Raw genomic sequence first — 22,711 nt, 5'->3', positions numbered from 1 at the left:
CTTCATACCTGATTCGCAATATTTGCATTGTACTTCCCAGGTGATATTCTTTATACTTCCCAGACTGAGTATTCATTTAACTTAATTGCTAAAGATTAAAGAGAGAATCCTTAAGTCCAACATCCAGTGTATTTGTTTTCAGTTTTCAGAGTCATGGATCATCTTTGCCTATTAACGTGAAATCCTGTCCAGGTAGTTCCTTCATTTTAAGTACACTTGTGCAAGGTAATAATCAAGAGCTTCATCTCCAGGCTTGCGCTGCCTGGGCTTTGCACTTAATTCATTCTGTGACTTTGAGCAGGTTACTCAATCTCTCTGTGCCTCAGTTTACTCATTTATAAAGTAGAGTAAACACTCCTAGCGCAGGGTGTGTGGATGAAATGTTGTTACAGGGAAAGTGCTTAGAATAGTGCCTCAAACATGGCAAGCACTCAATAAATATTAATTCCTGCTATGGATTCAAAAAAATGGATTTATAGAATGGGTTAGAAAGTGACATAGAAAAGGAATTCTGCACAGAGTTTTTTCACATGTTTGGTTAACCTAGTATATTCAAAGTGGGACTTATTTACAGAACATCTGTTTATAAACCACTTTTCAGAGGTATCATAGAGTGGAAACAGCACTGGACAAGTTGTTAGGAATCTGACTTGTAACCCCACACCTCCTGTTACATAGCTGTAGGATCTTGGGCAAGTCCCTAAACTCGTTCAGCCTACTTCTTCATCTAAGAGTGGGGTTGATTACAGATTCTCTATGATCTCATGTAAAAAGCTGCAGCATTCAGTTACTTAATCTTTTCTGCACAGTGGCATACATCTACCTAGAAGAATTCAAGCTTGCTCTAAGTTTCCTCCATGCTTTTAGCTCACTTTAACATGCCTAAGAAAGCAGAAAGCTTTCAATCCAATGAGTTTCCTCCAACATAAAGGAAGGAAAATGCCTAGGAGCTTGTTACTAAGGCAACCATATTTCCTTGCAATGGACACATATTTAAAGGGCCATTTCCCCCTAAAGAAACACAAATTTAGAATTAGGTCCATTCAGTTAAAAGTACATATAAATGCATTCAGGTTTATGGACCACATAAAGATCTGGGAAGAAAAAAAATGAGTCATGCTCACAGTGTATTTTTTAATTGCCTGTCTGAGATCCAGTTTGCTTCAGCTATTGTTTTCTGTGATTAAAGAAAATGTTAAAGTTCATGGAATTAAGAAGCATTGGTGTTTGACTTTGCTTTTGTTTGAAGGGAGAGCTGCATATGATTAGTGAATGATTGATTTGATTACCAAGCTATTGAAAAACCAGTAATTGGAATTAGAGAGCTCCTTTCCCATTGTTGTTTCAAACTTATCAAATTAAAGTGCTTTCATCTGTTTTGTCACTGTGCCTTCTTGACAGCCAGTCTGGTGTATGTTAGTAGAAATAGCTGGATGGATAATATTAGTAATGATAACTGTAACAATTATAATGAATGATAGTAATAATAATAGAAAAAAGAAAAAAAATCATCAGAGTGGAGGCCCTTGGCTGGCTTTCAAGAACAGAACAGGACTCATGTGTGGGAGGAAACAGTTCCTCAGGTGGTGGTCAGCCGGGAGGCTGGCAGCCGAAATTACTCCTTGGCACAAATTAAAGTTGCAGTTGCTTCTTTTGTTAGACCCACAAGCCCTGCCTGCCTTCGTTTTCAGCACTGCTCAGTCATCTGTTGTCAGGTGCAATGATTAGAATAGTAAAACATCACGAGTTCACAGTCATGTGTGTAAAGTATTTCTCAGGCTTATATATTCCCTGGACACTTACAGGGAAAGCTCTCACTTCTAGAAAAACTACAGGAAACCACAAAGCTTTTGCTAGACCGTCCAATGTTGTGGTACAATGCAACATAGCATAAGGTGACTTCTCCTGTCCGAGGTTACCGTCTCTAGGAAAGTAGTTTCAAACTCCCCAAAGGGGAGAGCTCTCCCAGATGGAGATGTACCGGCAAAAGGAAGTCCACTCAACCATTAGATGCTTGTCACTCTTAGAGACTAAATGATGCTTAGGAAAAAAACGCCACACATTTTTGAACCAAACCTCTCCTTTCCCCAAGCCAGGTAAGTAAGCCTTTTTTCCCTTTCAGAGGGAACTTCAGTTATGAGAGAGCAAGAAAATTGCAAAAGGTTTATCAAAAAAAGAATTGTAAGAATAGATGCCCATTTGTGTCTTTCTGTGTAAACTGCTGATGAAACTAAGGTAGATTTTTTTAAATAGGAGGGAGGAAGGAGGGTAGGAGGGAGGAAGGGAGATTAAATTTTGTTGAAAACCAGTAAATCCCAAAAGTTCAGACTGGCCAAGTCATACCCTTTATGGAAAAAATGTTGAGAAATAGAACATAAAAGCGTATGTGCCTTGGCTAGAAAGAGTTGGACCTTTTTGTTTCATTATACCACATATTACATCATATAAATATAATAATTGTTATTGGACTATGTTGATACTTTCTCAAAAACATCACTCTCCAAGGGTCTCAAGTAGACCCAATAATGGGATTGGAGAAGGGGCAGGAAGGGGATGCCCTCGTCTCCTGTGCAGAAAGAAGTTGGTTACTCTTTGCTTTCACAATTTGCCAAGATTGCTTGGATCAGTTTCCATCCCTGGAATCCTGGATAAATGCTTTGGTTGGAAGTCATTTTCCCTCCTTCATCTGTCACAGGATCTGGAGCAGACACAGACCTCCCCACAATAATCCATGCCTGTGTGACCTATGCCTTGGATTACTGCAAAGCATTCCCTTCCCATAGATGTCTAGGAAGCTTTCTTTGACTGGTGCCAAAGAGATGGTGTCACGTCAGGGGCACAAACTAAAATAGCACATTGCACTAAAGCTATGCAAGCTGTCTTGGCCACCAGTTCACCCCCCTGATTTACGGCCCCCAGTGACCTCAGAGTGACCTATTTAGATCAGGCCAAAGCCAAAAGGGGTCCAGTATTACAAATAAAGCATTTTAAATGCTTATTTAATATCTCTAGAAGCAGCCAGTGAAGTCTTTTTAGGAATGGTATGAGATAGTCTTGAGTATATCTTCCATAGGACTTAAGTTGAAAACTACAAATATATACGTACCTATTATAGGTACGGGGGAAAAAGGTTAAAAATAAAAAAGAAAGAAATGTGTAGTTGTTATGACCAAAGCAGTGAAATAAATTGGGAGTTTTTCCCTTCCTCTTTGATAGAAATTACTTCACTTACTGAAGTCAACACGTTTATTAGAGAGATGTGATTTACCTGGTTACCTCTGCCTCAGGTGTTTTACTGTGCTTTGTAAGTATCAGCTTATGCAACTTCTCACTTATTTTTGGATGGCTAAACTTTGTCTATTGATTGTTTGACAAACAGCTGTGATGTTTAGTGAATATGTTTACAATTCAGTTGGCTTTTTTGGGAGAGATCTTAAAAAAAGGAAAAGGTTATTTTTTTAATTGAAGTATAGTTGATTTACAATGTTGTATTAGTTTTGGTGTACAGTATAATGATTCAGTTGTATATGTATTATTTTTCATATTCTTTCTCTTTATAGGTTATTATAAGTTATTGAATATAGTTCCCTGTACTATACAGTAGAACCTTGTTATTTATCTATTCTGTACATAGTAGTTTGTATCTGCTAATCCCAAACTCCTAATTTATCCCTCCCTGCCCACCTTTGGTAACCATAAGTTTGTTTTCTATGTCTGTGAGTCTCTTTCTGTTTTGTAAATAAGTTCATTTGTGTCATTTTTTTTAGATTCCACATATAAGTGATATCATATGATATTTGTCTTTCTCTTACTTCACTTACTATGATAATCTCTAGGACCATCCATATTGCTGCAAATGGCATTATTTCATTCTTTTTTATGGCTGAGTAGTATTCCATCATGTGTGTGTATACATATACACCACATCGTCTTTATCCATTCCATCTGTCAATGGACATTTAGGTTGCTTCCATGTCTTGGCTATTGTAAATAGTGCTGCTCTGAACGTTGGGGTGCATGTATATTTTGAACTAGACTTTTCTCCAGATATATGCCTAGGAGTGAGATTGCTGGATCATATGGTAACTCTATTTTTAGTTTTTTGAGGAACCTCCATACTGTTTTCCATAGTGGCTTCACCAAATTACTTTCCCACCAACAGCGCAGGAGGATTCCAGTTTCTCCACACTCCCTCTAGCATTTATTGTTAGTGAAATTTTTCATGATGGCCATTCTGACCAATGTGAGGTGATACCTCATATTAGTTTTGGTTTGCAAGGAAAAGGTATTTGTTCAGTCAAACTGACTTAACTATATCAAATACCAGAAGGGCACAGAAGAGTTGGAGAGGAAGGAGAAAAAAAATAGTGACTAGTCCTAGCACGTAAAAATGGAGAGAAGAAAATGAAACAACAGTGCAGGTGCTGGTGGGACACTGAACACTCCTTGACAATATGTTCAGGCTGGACTGGGGAGCCTGAAATTTGGATCTGTCTGGCTGACAGAGGGGGTGATGATTCCATAGCATGTGTATACTCCAGAGTGAAGGAGGGATTTGTCAGGAATCCAAAGTGTCCAATCCTTGTTGACAGACAAACCAAGTCATTTAAGATGAAAAACCACTTCACTTTGTGCCGTGTAGACAGAGCGTATGTTATCACTCACCAAGAATTCCCCTTCAAGAAAAAAAGAACAATTTACTCGATCATTTTTAGGTATTTTTAACAGTAAGATTTTTGACATACGCTGGGATAACAATCAAAAGGTAGGTATAATGGCCAGTTTCACTCCAGAAGGCAAATTAATGGTAATTTATGTTATCAGCATTCTTTCACGTGTGGACTTTCCATATCTTACACTTTTTCGTTCCTCAACTTGCTTAACAGATGCTTCAGGCAGAAGAGACTTAAAGATCAATGATGGATACACAGTAAAAATTTTAGACATTAAAATGTAAAAGTGAGGGAAATGTGAACTTTTGGCAGAGTGAGGTGTCTATTTTCCCAACTGATGGAGAGAGAAAACACTGTGTCAAGCTTTGTAAAGATTGTCGTTAATAGATAACCTAGTAAACAAAGAAAAGATCTCGAGGGTATTTCATCATCTGCTGTATTAGGAGGCTTAACCCTAGGAAATCATTATTTCTAAATAAAGAGAAGAAAGAACAAGTTGCTGCCTTCTGGAAAGTGACGAGGTTAGGGTGCCATCTTTTCACTGCAAATCTTTCTTTCTTAGTCTTTGGATCATTGGGAGTTAAAAGTTTAAATATTTATACTACACAACTCAAACAGCAACAGGGGAACACTGGCTGGTCCCTTCTCTTCCCTTATGTCATTCTAACCTGTCTATTCAGTGTAAGAAGTAATGAGTCAAAAAACAGGAAGAAAATAACTTGACTTTCAGATCACAAAGTGAGTCAGCTGGCTGAGCAGTTGAAGATAACTTGTTTTCTCTCTGTAACTTGGCATTTAGGAGACTCTGAGAGGGAATAAATATGAAAACATGTCCTATGGTGGCATTCTTCTTTCTATTTATAACAGCACAATGAAATGATGGAATGGCATTTGAAGAATCAAATATATGACTTATGGAAGGCACTTTTAACTGCTTCCAGATAAATCACATGACTGAAATATTAGGAAAAACAAACTCTTCTCCTTCAACTTCTGGTTTATATTCTGAGGGTACTATGGATGTCTTGAAGGTGGAACATGCCTCAGCCACCTATTAATCTCCACTAGCATCTCTAAAGACTGAAAAATAAATAAGAATTCAAAGTCTTCACATAAGGCATGATAGAAAGCTTTTTCAGAAAATGTCGCTATTTTGAATGATCTGTACTCTACAATCTGAGTGAAAAGTCGTATGCTTGCTCTGCAAAGAGCTTCCATTTTCTGGCCAGATTGCTGTACTAAGTAAGTACTGTGAGTACAAAAATTCTAGAACCACCCATGTTTGTAAATCTTTGATTTTTACCATTTGGACTTCCAAACTGGGGGAAGGTAGCATAGCAGAAAGAGTGAAATATTTGAATTCAAAAGACCTAATTCAGTTTACTAGTGGTTTGACTTTAAGCAAGTTACCTAACTCTTTGGAAATTTCGCTTTCCTTCTTCCCCGTGATAACTACGGTGATGATGATGATGATGGGGTGGTGGTGGTGAAGGTGGAGGTGGCGGAGGCTGTAGCAGTGGCGATGGTGATGTGCTGAAGATGATGATGGTAGTGGTGATGGTGATGTAATGAAGATAATATGGTGGTGGCAGACACCTCCCCCCAGAATTGCTGTGAAGTTAAAGGAGATAATGTATGAGATAATGGAAAACCATTAAGGGCTTACTATATAAATGTCAGTTATTTTTCAATTGTGATTTTCTCAGCTGTCCCAGCCTCCCGAATCTAGTATACAGTTCCCCTCTTCTACTTTTGGCCTGTGCTTAACGAAGACACAAGCTGCTGAGAGCAGAGCTATTGAGACTGCTCACTTCGGATGCTTTCCTGGGAATAAAGAGGTGCGTCTGGCTCATGAATTAACAAGCCTGCCTGCTACCTAATCTCCACCACGTGACCAAGGCAGGACTCAGAATAACCCCTTTGCTTGGCACAGAATAAGTACATGATTTCCTACCCCTCCTTTTTTTTTTTCTTTTCTTTAATCAGTCTGGTCTCCCTCTGAAAATTCTTTGAATGCTAAAAAGCTTTGGCAGTTTTCTTGTGGCGAGAGTCCCCTTGCCTTGGTCAGGAACACTGGAGGTGAAGAATCGTATCTTTAACAATACTCAGGCCTTTTTCCTGGGTAAATATTTACTTGCAGTAAACATACCACAATTACTGCCTCCCCATCGCTGCTTTCCGGACTTTTTAAAAAGTAATCTGAGAAAGGCCGGGCTTTCAATATTTGTTAAACCGTTTCTAATTTAAAGATAACACTCACTGAAGTTTGAATTATATATATGTTAACAGCATTTTAGGGCAGTCATTAAGATTTTTTGAAGTTATTTTATACTTGCTTTATTTGTTTTTGTTTTTGTTTTTTCGGTTTCATATTCTTTTTCATTAAAGGTTATTACAAGATATTGAATATAGTTCCCTGTGCTATACAGAATTTGTTTTTTTAATCTATTTTTATACATAGTGGTTAACCTTTGCAAATCTCAAACCCCCAATTTATCCCCTCCCACCCCCTTTCCCCCCATAACTATAAGTTTATTTATTATGTCTGCGAGTCGGACAGTCATTAAGATTTTAAACAAAGCCTCTACAATGTCCCCTTTAGTGATTTTTGCTTCGTTTTTATTTCCATTTCTTTTTAAATATTTTCAATGGTAAAACCTGGAGGAAATTTTGGTCATCGGTTTGTATCTGTGTGTAAATATATTCACGTGTACACATGTTTATAGGAGGACAAACATGAGTTCAGTTGCTTAATAATAACACTACAGAGGACAAAGAAGGAGTTAGTAGGATCTACCCGCTGTGAATTAATCATCCAGTATTTATTGATCACCACTCAGTAAAAGTTAGGACCAGGACACATAACTGGTCAGTTAGGTGGGAACTGGTACCAGCTGTAGCAGGGTAGATGAGGAAGAGATCAACCCCGACCCTCCTCACTCCTGGAAAGACAACTGCTGGTGGGTCAGAAGTATCATCTTCTGTATGAGAAAAGACAACACAGCTTGTCGCTTACAGCATGGACTACAGTGCAGAGGACAGAAAAAAGCCCTGCGTGTCTTCCTAACATGAATGATACGCCCAAAAGATGGAAGTTTGTGCCTTTATAACCTACCAGGCAGTGCAGAGAAGTGCACCTCACAGGTCAGTAGCTCACTACTCACCTCTTGGCCTGCGCAGAAGCTGGCAAACCATGGTCTGCAGGCCAAACCCAGCCCACTGCCTGTTTTTGTACAGCCTGCAAGATAAGAATGGTTTTTACAGGTGAACATTTGCCATCGATTTGATGATACGGAATATTGACCTTGAACTCCAATTAAGCAAGACGTTATCCCAAAGAAAAAGAATTCCATTCCTCTCAGCAGACTAGTATTACAAAAGAAAAAAAAAAAAAAAAGAAAAGAAAAAGAAAGAAAAGTGCTCAATTATTATTACATTTTGAATTTTGTCCATTAAAAAATGTGAAATTTTGTTTTCTCTCTTGTTATATGTAAGTACATAATTTCCTCAGTTTTAAACTTGTGGCCCCCAAAGCCTAAAATAGTTACTATCTGGCTCTTTACAGAAAAAGCCTGCTGACCCCTGGTTTAGGTCATCAAGTTCCAGTCATTTTGTCTCTTAAGGTCATTGAGAGTTTCTTAACCATCTCTCCCACTAACTTGTCCTCTTTGCATGTCTGCTGGGAAGGTCTTATCATTTTTAAATCTCCTTTTAAGAGGGGTTTTATCCTGTCTGATTGTTACTTAAGTATTCTTTTAAGAGAATACATGTTCCCATATTACAGTGCTCTGAAATACAAACTGGTAGGATGATGAAAAATTAACAAAACTAAGACAGAATGTGCTGAGTTGGGGGGGGGGCAGAGAAGGCAGAATCACACAGGGAAGACACACAGGAGGACCAAGACCCTGTTCTCCCAGCCCATCAGTGAATTAGGGGAAAGAAGGTAGCACACAGGAAGTCTCCAGGGTCCTTCACTTACACCTCAGTATCACTGCAAGGCACTCTCCTCATTTGATTCTTTGGGTTCTTCGTCTCTGCGATCTGAGGCCCTTAGACCCCCTTGTAAGAAACAATTGATGCACGAGCATGACTCGAAGCTGTCTTCTTGGCTTTTCCACACACACACCACTCCAAGTCTCCCAATTCACCAAGGAGTGATGGTGCCAGACCTCGCATGCATCTGCCAAAGAAACTACAAATTGGAAATATATCACCTTTACTTTGGAGATTACACGGGATTTGCAAAGCTTTGATGATTCCCAAAACAGTGCTGGCTCTCGCCCATGGCTCTCTGTCTGTAAGGCAGACCAGCGGGTGTCCACCCGGCCTGCATGTTAATTCGAAGACAAGGAAGCCTTTTCAAAATAGGGACGAAGGAGAGAGCGAAAAGTGCTGGCCACACGCACCCTTGCACATTCGGTGGGGGCCGCGCGGCTCCTGGTTGCTAAGCATTGGAAGGAGCCGGAATGTTTAGGGCTGTTAGGCATCTCTGAGCAGTTCTAACTTGCTGGAAGGGAAAAATATCTTTCTATTAAAAAGACTTCGGGAGCCATTGTGCACTGTCAGAATATAAAATGGTGCAGCCACTGTGGAAAATTGTTTGCAGCTCCTCAAAAAATTAGAAGTAGAATTAACGTATGATCTAGCAATTCCAATTCTGGGCATATACCCAAAAGAACTGAAAGCAAGTTCTTGAAGAGATATTTGTGCATTCACGTTCATAGTAGCATTATTCATAATACTCGAAGTGTAGAAATAATACAAGTGCCATCAGTGGATAAATGGGTAAACAAAATACGGTCTGTACATGCAGTGGAATATTGAATTATTCAGCCTTAAAAAGGAAGTAAATTCTGACTCATGCTACAACGTGGATCAACCTTGAGGACATTAAGCTAGGTGAAATAGCCAGTCACAAAAAGATGAATACTGTATGAGTCCACGTATATGAGGCTAGAGTAGTCAAATTCATAGAGATAGAAAATGGTATGCTGATGGCCAGGGGTTGGGCAGAGGGAGAAATGGGAGGGGTTGTTGTTTAATGGATATAGCTTCAGTTTTCAGTTTTACAAGATGAAGAGTTCTGGGACTTGATTGCACAACCATGTGAATGTACTTAACACCACTAAACTGTACACTTACAAAGGACTGGGGGGAGGGTGCAGCTCAGTGGTAGAGCACATGCTTAGCAGGCAAGAGGTCCTGGGTTCCATCCCTAGTACCTCCATTAAAATAATTAATTAATTAATTAAACCAACCAACCTCATTGCACCCCCTAAGAAAACAACAAACAAACAAACAAAAATAATTAAGATGGATGAGAGAGATAAATTAGAAGTTTGGGATTTGCAGATACAAACTACTGTGTATAAAATAGATCAATGACAAGGTCCTACTGTACAGCACAGGGAACTATATTCAATATCTTGTAATAAATTAAAATGGAAAAGAAAAAATGATTAAGATGGTAAATCTTACATTATATGTATTATAGTTACACATACATACATAACATATATATTTCCACATTAAAAAAAAGAAAAAGAGTGAGGATGGGTACAGCCAAAAATAAGAAAGAACCAGGCAGTTCCTGAAAGTCTGCAAAACTTTTCCTTGAGTCATGTAAATGTAACAGCAGGGAACTGAACTTCCATGTGAGATAGAAATGTTTCCAGAAACTGATTCTGACCTTGGCCAAGCATATCTGATGCAATCATAGAAAGACTGTGTTCTTCGTAACAGAATGTGTAAGAGTTGGGTATGGGAATTCTTCCTACCGATGTCTGCCTAGCTGGGAGTCAGTTTTAGAATCTCTCCGTAAAAATTTTGAGACTAGCACTTACTGAGGCTCCTCTAGACAGGAGTAGCATAATTAACACATGCAGCCCCCTCAGGAGCTCATGAACTATATGGGGATGTGAGATGTATTTTTTCATTCATTTAAAGACTATCTGTTGAAGATCTACTGTGTGCTAGATTCAGTTCTCCTCGGCTCTCAGGATCAGCAGTGAATACAGCACAGCCTCAACCCTTGTGAAGTTAATGTTGTAGTGGAGGGAGCCAGACAGTAGACAAAGAAGTGAAAATCTGAGGTGTCAGATGGCGAGAAATGTTATGGAGAAAACGTAAGGGTGGGTAAGAAGAGAGCACAGTGGTCACGGAAGGCTTTACTGACAAATGCTTGGAGACTCAAAGGGACTGCAGGTCTGACCTGGATATCAGGAGGAGAATGTTCTGGGAAGAGTCAGGAGGCCAGTGTGGTTGCAGCCCAAAGTGAGCGAAGCCAGAGCAGTTGAAGATGGGACCCAGGAGGTTTCTGGGGGTCAGTGGGGTGTCCAGCTCTTACAAAGCTTTACGGGCCATTGTAAGGATTTGAGGTTTTGCTCTGTGGGAGATGGGGAGCCATCGGGGAGTGTTCAGCAAAGTGACATAATCTGATTTGCCTTTCAGAAGGATCATTCTGTTGTCTTGAAAAAAACAATGAGGGGGAGAGCACAGCTCAAGAAGCTTGTGCTTAACGAGGTCCTGGGTTCAATCCCCAGTACCTCCATTAAAGATACATAAACAAACAAACAAACAAAAGACCCAATGTGGGCATAAAGGGCAAAAGCAAGGGGGAAAAAAGAGTTAGGGGAGAATGGTGATATTCCAGAAGAGAATTGGTGGGGAACTGACCAGGCCTGATACTTTTCAGGGGGGAACAGTCACTAAGCATGACTCCAAGACTTTGACCCAAGCATCTAGAAGCATGCTGCTGCTCTTTACTGGCATGAGGAAGGCTACTGGATAAGTAGGCTTGGGATGGGTGGTGTATTGCCATTATGGACAAACAGGAGTCCAGTCTAGGACAGTTTATTTGACAATGTAGGTATAAACAGTGGATGATTTCAGGAAGTCCCAATCCAAGTACCCAGAAAAGTGGGCACTAGAAACTCTCCATTGAAATGTTGATAATAAAGCAGCATATACATAAGTGAGAATTACTCATAGATTTATCTCCAGCTTAGGGGAATCGGGCTATATAACCCATATGGGCTGTTCCCTAAAACCTGGAGTTTGAGAATATAATGCAAACCAGATCATAAATACTTCAGGGAGTTTGAAGGAAAGATCAGAGGGGAGGGGCTGGAACATCTGGGCAGGCTCCTTGAACGTGAATATTTGAAGGAGAACGCTTAACATCTTTGGGAGCACTGTTACGAAAAATAGAATAATCATGGCAATGCATCCGTAAACTCTCCATCTTCATGTGGCCTCTGTGCATGTGGTGCTGTGTTCATCAAATTAAAATGCTTGCATTTCTTGACATTACACTCCAAGGCTGTACATCCATAGCATCTCAGCTGAAAGAGATCTCTTTAGAGGTTTTGGGTCTTATCCTCCTAATAGAAGGTAGGTGAGGAAATACTCCCATTGATGAGTACCACTCCCTCTCTTTTCCCCCTTCCCGAAGATTTATCAGCCTCCCCCAGTCACACATCCATTAAACAGTCAAGAGCAAGCCATCAGCACACTTGCTGTCATTTTAACTCCAATCCCAGAAGCTCTGTCTTCAATCCCTTCTCTGTATTCTCATATGGGAAAAATTGTTCTTCCTCCGTAAGATCACCTTTCGTATCCTCAAAAACCATTAAAAGAACGTATTAACACACCAGTCATTCTCCAAACACTGCAAAAGCGCAGTCAAATATTTGTATTCCACCAAGCACTTGAGTCGAATAGTATATCTTTGCCGACAAGAGGGCAAGTGTATTCTGAGCTCTGAAGAGCCCCAAATGGCTATGAATTGGGATCTGAAACGCAGGGGCACTCGCCCCACAGCTGTTGAACTTGAATTCCTCTTTGAACGCGGCACCCGGGGCTGAGAGGCACTTCTCAGAGAGGCCTGTGTGCATTTGTTCTTCTAAAACCTGCCAGTGCCCAGTGCTTACATCCTCGTTTGACTTGGCTGCTGTCTTGGGTCAAAGAGCAGGCGAAAGCAGGTGTTCTGATTTATCTTCTTCAAGTAGCCCCTCGAGGCCGCTGAGGACGGGTCAGTGAAAGAAGAAGCTGAAATAAAGCCTTCCATCCCCCAGCTCTCGTGCCTGCCAGCGGACAGCTGTTCCAGCCTCTTCGTGCTGCCGCTAATGAAAACATAACTGAGACTCAGTGAAAGATATGTAATAGGGGATTGCTTGGAGCTGCCTCTGACTTTGGAGATTTGCTTAAACCGAAGCGGTTGGATTTGTTGCCATTGCTGGGAAATTTTCACCTCCAGCAGCCTTAGCGTGAGTGACCTATTTTGAACGTGACAGCCGATTACACTCCGGTGGCGTGAATAATTTAATAGGTGCGAGATCTGTCAGCGCTGTGATATTACAGCAGCCTTGCCTGCCGGGCTAATTATGGAGGGTGACAACGCTCTGTCCTGTTGTCACGGCTCCTATCGGAAGCTGCCAAGGACGGGAATTGTGTGTGAGCAGAGAAGGAAAGAGGGGAAATGGGGCCAGGTCTGGTTCCTGCTACCAAAGGAGGCTTTGTGGGTTGAGCAAGCTGGGCTGCAGGAATCAGATTTCTACATTCACCTCCGCAAAGTGAAACAGGGCAGGGCGGGAGCAAAGGGATGGAGCTTGTATCTGGTATCCCGATTTTGCATAAAATGTTTGTTAGTAGGGGGAGGTGTAGGCTGTGAAAGGGTGATTAAGGAAGGAAAGAGGCACTAGACTCCGCAGCCTGCAGGGATAGCTAATGGTTTCCAGGCCTCCCTGAGGAGGCACTGGCCCTTTAAACATGCAGCTGGACTCACAGCCCAGGCACAGGAATATGAGAACCGCTGCAGAGAAGAGCAAAGAGCCAGGAGGAGCCCCAGTCGTGGCTTCAGAGTTTTTCCCTTGTGTTCTTAGCTGCCCTGATACTCCCTCTAGCTCTCTCTAGCTTTGCTTGAATGGTAGTGACAGCCGTTTAACCTGAGACCCGTTTCCGATGTGAATTGAACTCCAGAATAATGTCCATAGAGATAGTGAAGGTTAACAATCAGCGACAAAGTTTTAAGTAGAGTAGCTCCTGGGCCCATAATTTCTCCTAAAACCACCTCCTGAAGTTAACGGTCTCAATCAATTTCATGAGTTAGGGAGGGACCAACCTTTGGAGAGATTTTTGCGTAGTTGGGGGACAGTTAGGAGAAAAGGAATTGAACAGGATTGTGTGCAACAACTGATCTTGCCTAAAGTTGAAAGAGAAATGAAAATAAAAGAGTCACCTAAAGAAGAAATATTTTTAAAAAATGAATGACTGGATAAAAACAGATTTGTAAAATTTTTCAGTAATCCATAGGCTATTATTAATGTGTATCAACAGGGCAGTGTCAGGAAATTGATGGCTCCCTCAAGTTAGAATAATTCCAGGAAGGTTTCTTTACAAAGATATGACTTACAAAGGTGTGGGTGGAGTTTGGGGGAACCAGAGGGCAATTGGGGCCAACACCACTCCTGGGACCAAAGGATGGGAGAGGAAGAGGTGGCTAGAACCTGTAAGGAGAGAGAGCTGTGTAGAGGGGGCTGCTTGGAGGGGAGAGCTCATCTTCCATGAAGGGGTATAGCCAGCCCAAAGGGACCTGAGGGCAGAGCTGGGGAATTAATATCCTCACCCACTCCTTCCCCTTTATCTGATCTCCTGTTAGGGCTCCCCATTGGCCAAACCCTACTGGACATTTGGGGTGGGAGCCCCCAGGGCAGAGAGCAGGAGAAAGGTGGAGAATGGACAGAAAGGGGCCACATGGGACAACCTGCAAGCCAGAGACTGTGTGGGGTCCTGGGACACAATATAAATCAATCACCTTGGAGACCCTTACAGACAAATCTTTTCTTTCATGTTTCCCCTGATAATGAGAGAAAAGGGAAGGGATTCATTATGAAGTGAGAGCTAGTTTAGAACCTTGAAAAAGCCTACCTATCAAGTACCTAGCATTGTGTTTACATGTGCATAGTGATAATTTCCAGTCAATTCTACGTCCACTCTGCATTATTTTATACTTATTTTAATTATCTTTGTGCTATAATATTTGTTGAATTAAATTTATACTGTTTACCTTCGGCCTTACCAGTTTCAGAGTTATGGGAATTTGTAAAGTTAATGTTCTACCAAAATGTTTGTCAATCTAGAGCAGAGATTCTCAAAATGTAGTCTGAGGAGCCCTCAGGTTTCTCAAGACTCTTTCAAGGGGTCCCCAAGGTCCTCAACAATTTTTAAAAATACAAAGGGGGTTAGTCTAGATAATGTTATACATATAAGCATAGGGTTTTAAAAAATTGTAGTATAGTTGATATACAGTATTATATGTCACAGGTATACAATATAGTGTTTCACAATTTTTAAAAATTATATTCCATTTATAGTTATGATAAAATATTTGCTATATTCCCCATGTTGTACAGTATATCCTTGTAGCTTATTTTATACCTAATAATTTGTACCTCTTCATGCCCTACCCCTATATCGCCCCTCCCAACCCCCCACTGGTAATCACCAGTTTGTTCTCTTTATCTGTGAGTCTGCTTCTTTTTTGTTATATTCACTAGTTTGTTGTATTTTTTAATTCCACATATACATGATATATACAGTATTTGTCTTTCTTTGTCTGACTTATTTCATTTATCATAATGCCCTCCAAGTATATATAAATATATATATATATGTATATATAAATATATATACACACACACATATATGTTGGGTAAAATATAAAACGGCTAATCTAGATTCTGTTTTGTGTAATGGATCTTGAGACCAAAAAATTGGGAAGTGATTTTTATAAATTAGATTATTGCAGAAAATGACCCCTACATGTAATATAATAATAATGTATGAGAAATCCAATCTCACGTTGCTGGACAGAAGGGGCTTGTTTGCTACATAGATGGCTTATTTTATTTTCTGTCAGCTCTGAACGTTTTGCTGACTATCTTATACCCATGCAACTTCCAGGTCACTTGGTGCAGAAGCTAAAAGTGGGGGTGGGGGTGGGGTTTAGAATTGGGATAGTTTGGCAGAGTGCATAGGGGGCCTGATTTCAGCACCCCTGGGGCATTCATTCCTGGGACATACTAAAATGTTAAGCGGATTGGCCCAACAAGTATCCCATTGTACAAGCAGATATGTGTGACAATGGTAAGAAAACAACAACCTAAGATGTCTACTCCCTTGAGGACTTTATCATCACTACCAGACGCGGGCAAAGGAAAATGGGGTTTTGCTCTCAGCAGTTTAGAAAGCTGTAAGCAAGATCCAGCTGTCATTTATCAGGCTGAAACATACTTGTGTAGGTCTGATGTCAATAAAGGCAAGCTTGTTATGCACTTTTTCTGGGAGAAAAAGTGACAGAAGGCAGCAGGGGCATTGTATGCTCTCATTCATTTTATAGTCAACATTTATCGATGATCTTCTATACTCACTAATCTAGAGGTTACAATGCTGTAAGCGGTACTAAGCGTAGTTCCTGGCATCAAGGAGCTTATAAACTAATGAGGAGACATATATCAAATATTTCTGATATATGAGGGGTCTTATTCAGGGGACACTGAGGGGACTTAAGGAGAATGCAGGTAGAGTGTGGAGGACCAAGGAAGGCATCATGAAGGAAGTAGTGTTTGAACAGGGCTTTATAGACTAGGAAGGGTTTTGAGAGACAAACATCAGCGGCAAATGAAAAAGGGATGGGCAATTCTCAACAGAAAATTTCCAGGCGGTGGAAATGGCCTAAGCAAAAAAGTAGAATCAGGAAGTATCAAATGTTAGAGCTGAAGTAAGCTTGGTGATCAAGTGGTCCAAACCCTTCGTCTGACAGGTGAATACATGGAGATTACAAAGCTTGAGATTTATCCTGAGTTTTCTACTGGCAGAACCAAAATACAACCCATGTGTTTCAAATCAAATTCTGACTTTTGACAGGGCTGTTTCCCAGACACTGAGCACAACAGGAAGAGCCAGAGCGTAGGGCAGGCACTGCAGACTATGTATGTTAGGGGGTGAAGCTGAAAGGCTTTTGGAACCACCATGTGAGGCCAAGGGGCTGGGCACCTGTTTGGACCTTATCCAGACTCGTGTTTCCCTAAGTACATTCTGAGACAATGGCTGCAGAATTATCAGTGTGCCTGTTCAAAAGACTGAATTAGAATGAAAATCTGCATTTTAAACTCTTTCCCAGGGTGATTCTTATGCACTTTATAGATTAGAAAATGAAAAATAAAGAGGAATAGAGAAAGATTGATCATAGCGACAAATGAAGCATTAGTAGACATGAGCGAGGAGTAAAGAGATACAGTAGGAGAAAGGAGTTCAAGAATCGTAGAACTGGCAGCATTCCAAGCCATGACTTGACCGTGCATTTGGGTGACCAAGTGCCTGTAAAGGAAGGTCATAAGAGTAGGGAAGGAATTTCAAAATCAGGATGTTAGATCTGCTATCCACATGGATATCAAACATCATAGTTATAAAGAGAGATGAGATCTCAGTTGTACCTGTCTACCTCTCTCTGGGACTAGTCAACTAGACCAAGAGGAAAAACCAGAATTCACCAGCATCAGAGGCAGAAGGAACATAGAGAAATAAAAATGGATCCAGTCCCCAGATATAAGCAGATCTCTGGGACTTTCCAATTAGAGCATCATCTCTGCTTCATCATGGCAATGGGTCTTCAGACCTGTTCTGAATTCTGTATTAAATATCTGATGCTCCAAATCAGGAAACTAACTTGGTTACACTTTTGGATGCTCTCCTGCTTTCTTCTGATGAATTGTGTCTTTACTCGGATCAATTGGTGGTGCAAAGAACAATCAGCCTGGTGTGGCCAATTCTGTTCCCCAAACAAAAACAGGCTTTAAAAATGCCTGGGAGAGAAGAACAGAACAAAATTCAGCTTTTAGAAGAGACCATTTTCAGTGCTGCTGAAGTTCAAACACCCTGTTTTATGGCCCCCAAAATAATCACAGTTCCCATAGCACCCATGGCACTTCCTCTTTCATAACACCCGCCTCAGTTATTTACGGCTGTCCTAACCACCAGGCTCCACAAGACAGGTTCCATGACTTTCCTGTTTATTACCTCTGTGGCTCCTGCCCTTAGCAGAGTGCCTGACACCCGAGTTGAAATAATAGCTTGTTGAAATAATAGCTGTTATTTGTACCTAAGTGCTGTTTTAAATTAAAATTAAATTAAAATTAAAATTGGGGGTTGGGGGAGGGAAAGTTGTGTGAAACGGTTACTACTTTGGAAGAAATCATTTCTTTCCATTGGTGTGAAAGAATCACACAAAGTCTTCACTAGTGGAGTTTCCTGTAATATCCTGCACCCCCACCCCCTGCCCCAGTGCCTGACAAGCTCCAGGCTTCACTGTTTCCCTGGATGAGGTTACAAGGACTCAGGCAAGGTATCTCTGAATGCTTTGATCAGTGGAGTTTTTGAGATGGAAGAATCCTGCTTAGGTAATAGTGGGGACCTAAAAGGAAGTCAAATGCATTATAACAGAGGAAGTAGAGACAGGTAGAAATTAATCACCCAAGAATGAAGACTTTGGTGACCACAGCAAGAGCAGGATTTGAGAGGCAGTGTGAAGACCTTTGGATTAAGCACTAGGAGACCTTGGTTCTGGTGCTGGACTCTTCATTTGGTTACGTGACCTTGGGTAAATAATTTAACGTCTTCAGGATTTGGACCAGACAATCCAGTAAGGATTATGTCCTAGATGTGCAGACCTGTGCTGCCTGGTCCCTCACTCATGCTTGTACCTGATCGCTAGGAAGGGTCTGTGTTGGGAATTCTGGGGACCACAAGGTCACCTGGGACAGATCCCATCACCTGGAGTTGCCAATCCAATGAGGGGAATGGCTCTGTAATAAGCCTTCACTTTACATACTCCACTTTCTGTGCTCCCTTCCTAAGGGAGAAGCTCAGGGTGGGGAGGATACAGCTTACTGTCCCTTCTTCATTCCTGTTCAGAGATTCAGTCCCAAATCTAAGGTGCTAAGGGAAGTCTAAAGGCAGCTGCCTGGAAAACCACTCCATGCTTCTCTTGGGCCTCTGGCCCCAACTCTGAATGTACACACCCCGTCCCCACATTCATACCCAAGGTTCAGCAAATTAGGGTGGAAAGTGGAATGTACGATGGTAAAGAGTATTTTATAATTTTTATCATCTCTGACTTTAAAAAACAGCTTCATCTTTGTAACCATGAGCAAGTTACTTACTCACCCTCTCAGAACAACAGTTTTCTTACCTCTCAAATTAGGACAATAATTTAAAAAGAGATTGTTGTAGTCTTAAGTTAGATAATGTCTGTAAATCACTTAGCATCATTTATATTCCTTTTCATCCTCTACCCCACTCCCACCCCTAAAATGTGTACATCTACATCAGTCCCATTCCTTCAGTGGGAAGGTAGTGGAGTTGGGGAGGTGGGTGTTATGGACCGGATGCTTGTGTCTTCCGAAGTTCATATGTTGAAGCCCTCATCCCCAGTGTGGCTGTAGTTGGAGCAGGGAAGTAATTAAGGTGAAACAAGGTCATAAGGATGGGGCCTGATTGGATAGGATTAGTGTCCTTCTAAGAAAAGACACCAGAGAGCTTGCTCAGTCACCCTGGGCACATGCACTGAGGAAAGACCATGTAAGGACACAGTGAGAAGGCAACTGTCTGCAAGCTGGGAAGAGAGCCCTCACCTGAGATTGATTCAGCCAGAACCTTGATCTTGGACTTCCAGCCTCCAGAACTGTGAGAAAATACATTTCTGTTGTTTATGAGCCCCCAGTCTGTGCTATTTTGTTATGCCAGCCCTGCAGACTCATACAGTGGGGAAATGGAAAGTTTGCCTGTCTCCAGGTGGGTAGTAGACCCTGCTCTTTCCCCTAGATTTTTCCTAGATAGCTTCTTAGTTCTGATGCTAATCTGCAGTAGCTCCCAACTTATTTCTCCCAAAACTTCTACTGCCCATCTGTGCTTCTTTCTAGGCCTCTTTCTCCAGAGTGAGGTAAATGGAGAAATGTTTGGGACCATCTGACTCTATACAAACAGCTGTAATCCAAAGCGGAAGGTGCCAAGCATCTCAGGAGATGCTAAGATCTATGAGATTATGAAAGTTCTGAAGTGAGAGGGCAGGGAAAGGGGCAAGGACCTGAGGAAAACAGATACAGACTAGAGTCCTGACACTGGATCTTGATGAGTAGATGTGGCTTTTAGGAAACAGGTGAAGGCGATGCAGATGGAGATGGGCCAGGGGGTGGGGTTGACAATAAGAGGATCAAGGTAAGAGTAAAGCATGCCCCAGAAGGGCAGAGTTACTCACCTTTCATTCAGTAAGTCCTTTTTGAGCTCTTGCTCTGTGCTGGGGATACGGTTTATAAGACAGAAACAGTCTCTGCCCTTATTATCTCACAGTCCAGTGAAAAACAGACAAAGGACAACTAAAAAGGTAAATAAAACCATTAGGATTTACAATTGGTGCTATAAGAGGCACAGGACATTAAAAAAGAATAACTGAGGGGAAGGATATATTTAAAAGATGTGGGTGGTCAGGGAAGGCCTCTCTGAGAAGTGGCTTGACATGTTCAAGGAACTGAAAGAAGGCCCTTGTGACCTTAGTGACCTGAGCTTAGTAAGAGTGGGGCCAGAAGCATGAGTAAGGCTGGAAAGACTAGAAGGGATTGGCTCACCAGGGTCTTGTAAACATTGATATGGAGTTTGGATTTTGTTCTATAATAAACAGGGAACAAAGGCAAGATTTCAAGCAGGAGAGTGACCACAACGTAGTTTTTACTTTTAAAGGTTACTCTTTCTGTACTGGTTATCTATTGCTACATAACAAATAGTCACAAACTCAGCTACTTAAAACAACACATCCTTATTATTTCACAGTTTCTGTGGATCAGAGGTCCAGGCACAGCTTAGCTTCAGGGCAGTCACAGGGCTGCAATCAAGGTGTCAGCCAGGGCTGGGGTCTCATCTGAAGGCACGACTGAGGAAAGATCTACTTTTGAGCTAACATGATCAATAGCAAGATTTAGTTTCTGTGAGCTACTGAACAGAGGACCTCAGTTCCTTGTCACAGGAGCTTCTCCAACATGGCAGCTGGCTTGATCAAAGCCAACAAGGGACAGAGTCGGCTAGCAAGATAGAAGTCACAATCTTTTATAATCTAATCATGGACGTGCCGTCTCAGCACATTTGCTGTACTCTGTTGGTTAATAATAAGTCAGTAGGCTAGCCCATGCTTATGGGGAAGGGCTTACACAAAGATGTGAATACTAGGAGATGGGAATCATGGAAGACTATCTTAAAGTTGGTCTGCCACAGCGGAGAATGGATTCTAGGGAAGGGTGAGTGGAGGCAAGGAGATAAGGAATAGAGGCAAAGTGTGATGGTAGTAGGGCTGGAGAGAGGTAACCAAGAATGAGAAGCGTCTTAGAGACAAAAGCAACAGGTTTTGTTGAAGAATTGAGTGTGGGAAGTAGAGGAAAAAGAGGTATCAGTAATAACTACCAGATTTCTGGTCCTGTAGCAATTGGGTGGATATTGGTGCCATTTATTTTTTACTAAGATGGTTAAGTATAGGGGAGGACCAGGTTTGGTTTACAGGGAGGAGAACCAAGAATTAGCCAGCAAGAAATTAACAGGAATTTTTAGATGGATACTTGGCCATCTGACCCTGCAGGCGAGTTCTGAGTTAGAAGTATCAATCTGGGACTCTTTGGCACATGAACATGACTGGAAGCCCTAGATGAGGCTGCACTGTGGGCCCTGAATGTCTGTCTAAAATGGTTACATGTACATCATTCCTAGAACCCTATTTAGTCCCCTGTAAAGTGCCACAGCCTACCTTCAGAACTGCGTCTCCTTTTACTTGCCCTAATTCTGTCTTTTAAGAGGAGTGTACAGGTTCTATCCTCTCCCTCCTGCTGGTTTTACTTACTTTTGGGGGAGGAGTGTATCATTTGATTTAATCCCACTTGGCCTTGTGAGCTATTTCACTATTGTCTTAAACAATGTCATTCAGCTCCCATACTTAATCTTGTTATCGCCTCATAGGCTGTAAACTCTGGGGGGGGAGGGGTGTTCTTTTTCTTTTCTTCCCAGTCCCTTGCTCAGTTCTCCACAAATACTTATTGTATGAATGAGTGTTTCACTAGCAGTTTTATGACCATTTTAGTAGCTACCAAGCAAGAGGCAAAAGGGGTGCTGTGGGAGTCTTGCAGCTGCTGGGACCTTTGTGACTATCAGATTTATTGACCCTGGAAAGGACTGAGGAAGTCATCGGATAGGAAAAGGAAGTGAAAAGGGAGGCAGAGTAAGGAAATAGCCATAAAAAGTGGGCTTAGCTGTCAGGTATCAACAGGGGTACAACAGGGATGAACCTAGGTCCAGACCGAAGAGAAGGACAAGGATCTATGACAGACAGGACAGAAGGGCCACCACCACCCATGCTTGCAAGTGCCCAGACCCAGCTTTGGCTTGTGTATCTAAAGTCGATTCAGTTGTGTCTCCTTGGACAAGTCACATTAACTCCCTTGAATCTTGCTTTTCCCATCCGTGAAATGGAACTAATAATACCTACTACAGACGTGAGTCAGGAATAAATGACATGGTGCCTGTAAAGTAGCAGCTCCAGAACCCAGGATATAAGAAGACAGTCAGTGAACTGTAGTGTTCAGCATTGTAAGGATTGTCTCAAGTCAACCAAACTCACTAGGAGCCCATGTCTTGATCAGAATACCAATATTGAAAACACACAAAGAATAACTTGCCAGGAAGACTGGAGTGTTCATATCACGTGGTCACCACATTTTCTTTTCTGAAGGAGAGTCTACGTGGGAAGACTGAGTGCTGTCAGGAACTATTCTGTAAGTTGGAAGAAGGACTAAGGGAGGTGGGTGTCTGGAAAAATCCAGCTGCCATGAAGTGTTCAGACCATCAAGACACTCACTGCTCAGGCTGCTTTCATGATCTCAGGCAGAGGCACAGTGACCAGAGCTTGCTCTGGGGTGTCCTTTCTAAGCATTAAACACACTCTG

At 41.5% G+C, this 22,711-nt stretch overlaps 1 protein-coding gene across 6 annotated transcripts in view; it reads left to right on the top strand.

Annotated features, from left to right (window-relative positions):
- The window catches only part of RIPOR2 (RHO family interacting cell polarization regulator 2), a 178,133-nt gene that overhangs the window by 79,249 nt on the left and 76,173 nt on the right, over window positions 1–22,711 (top strand). The window lies entirely within an intron of this gene.

Source organism: Camelus ferus, chromosome 20 (genome assembly GCF_009834535.1).
Source record: "Camelus ferus isolate YT-003-E chromosome 20, BCGSAC_Cfer_1.0, whole genome shotgun sequence".
In the NCBI taxonomy this organism is placed as follows: Eukaryota; Metazoa; Chordata; class Mammalia; order Artiodactyla; family Camelidae; genus Camelus; species Camelus ferus.
This window is presented reverse-complemented; position numbering and strand designations above follow the sequence as displayed.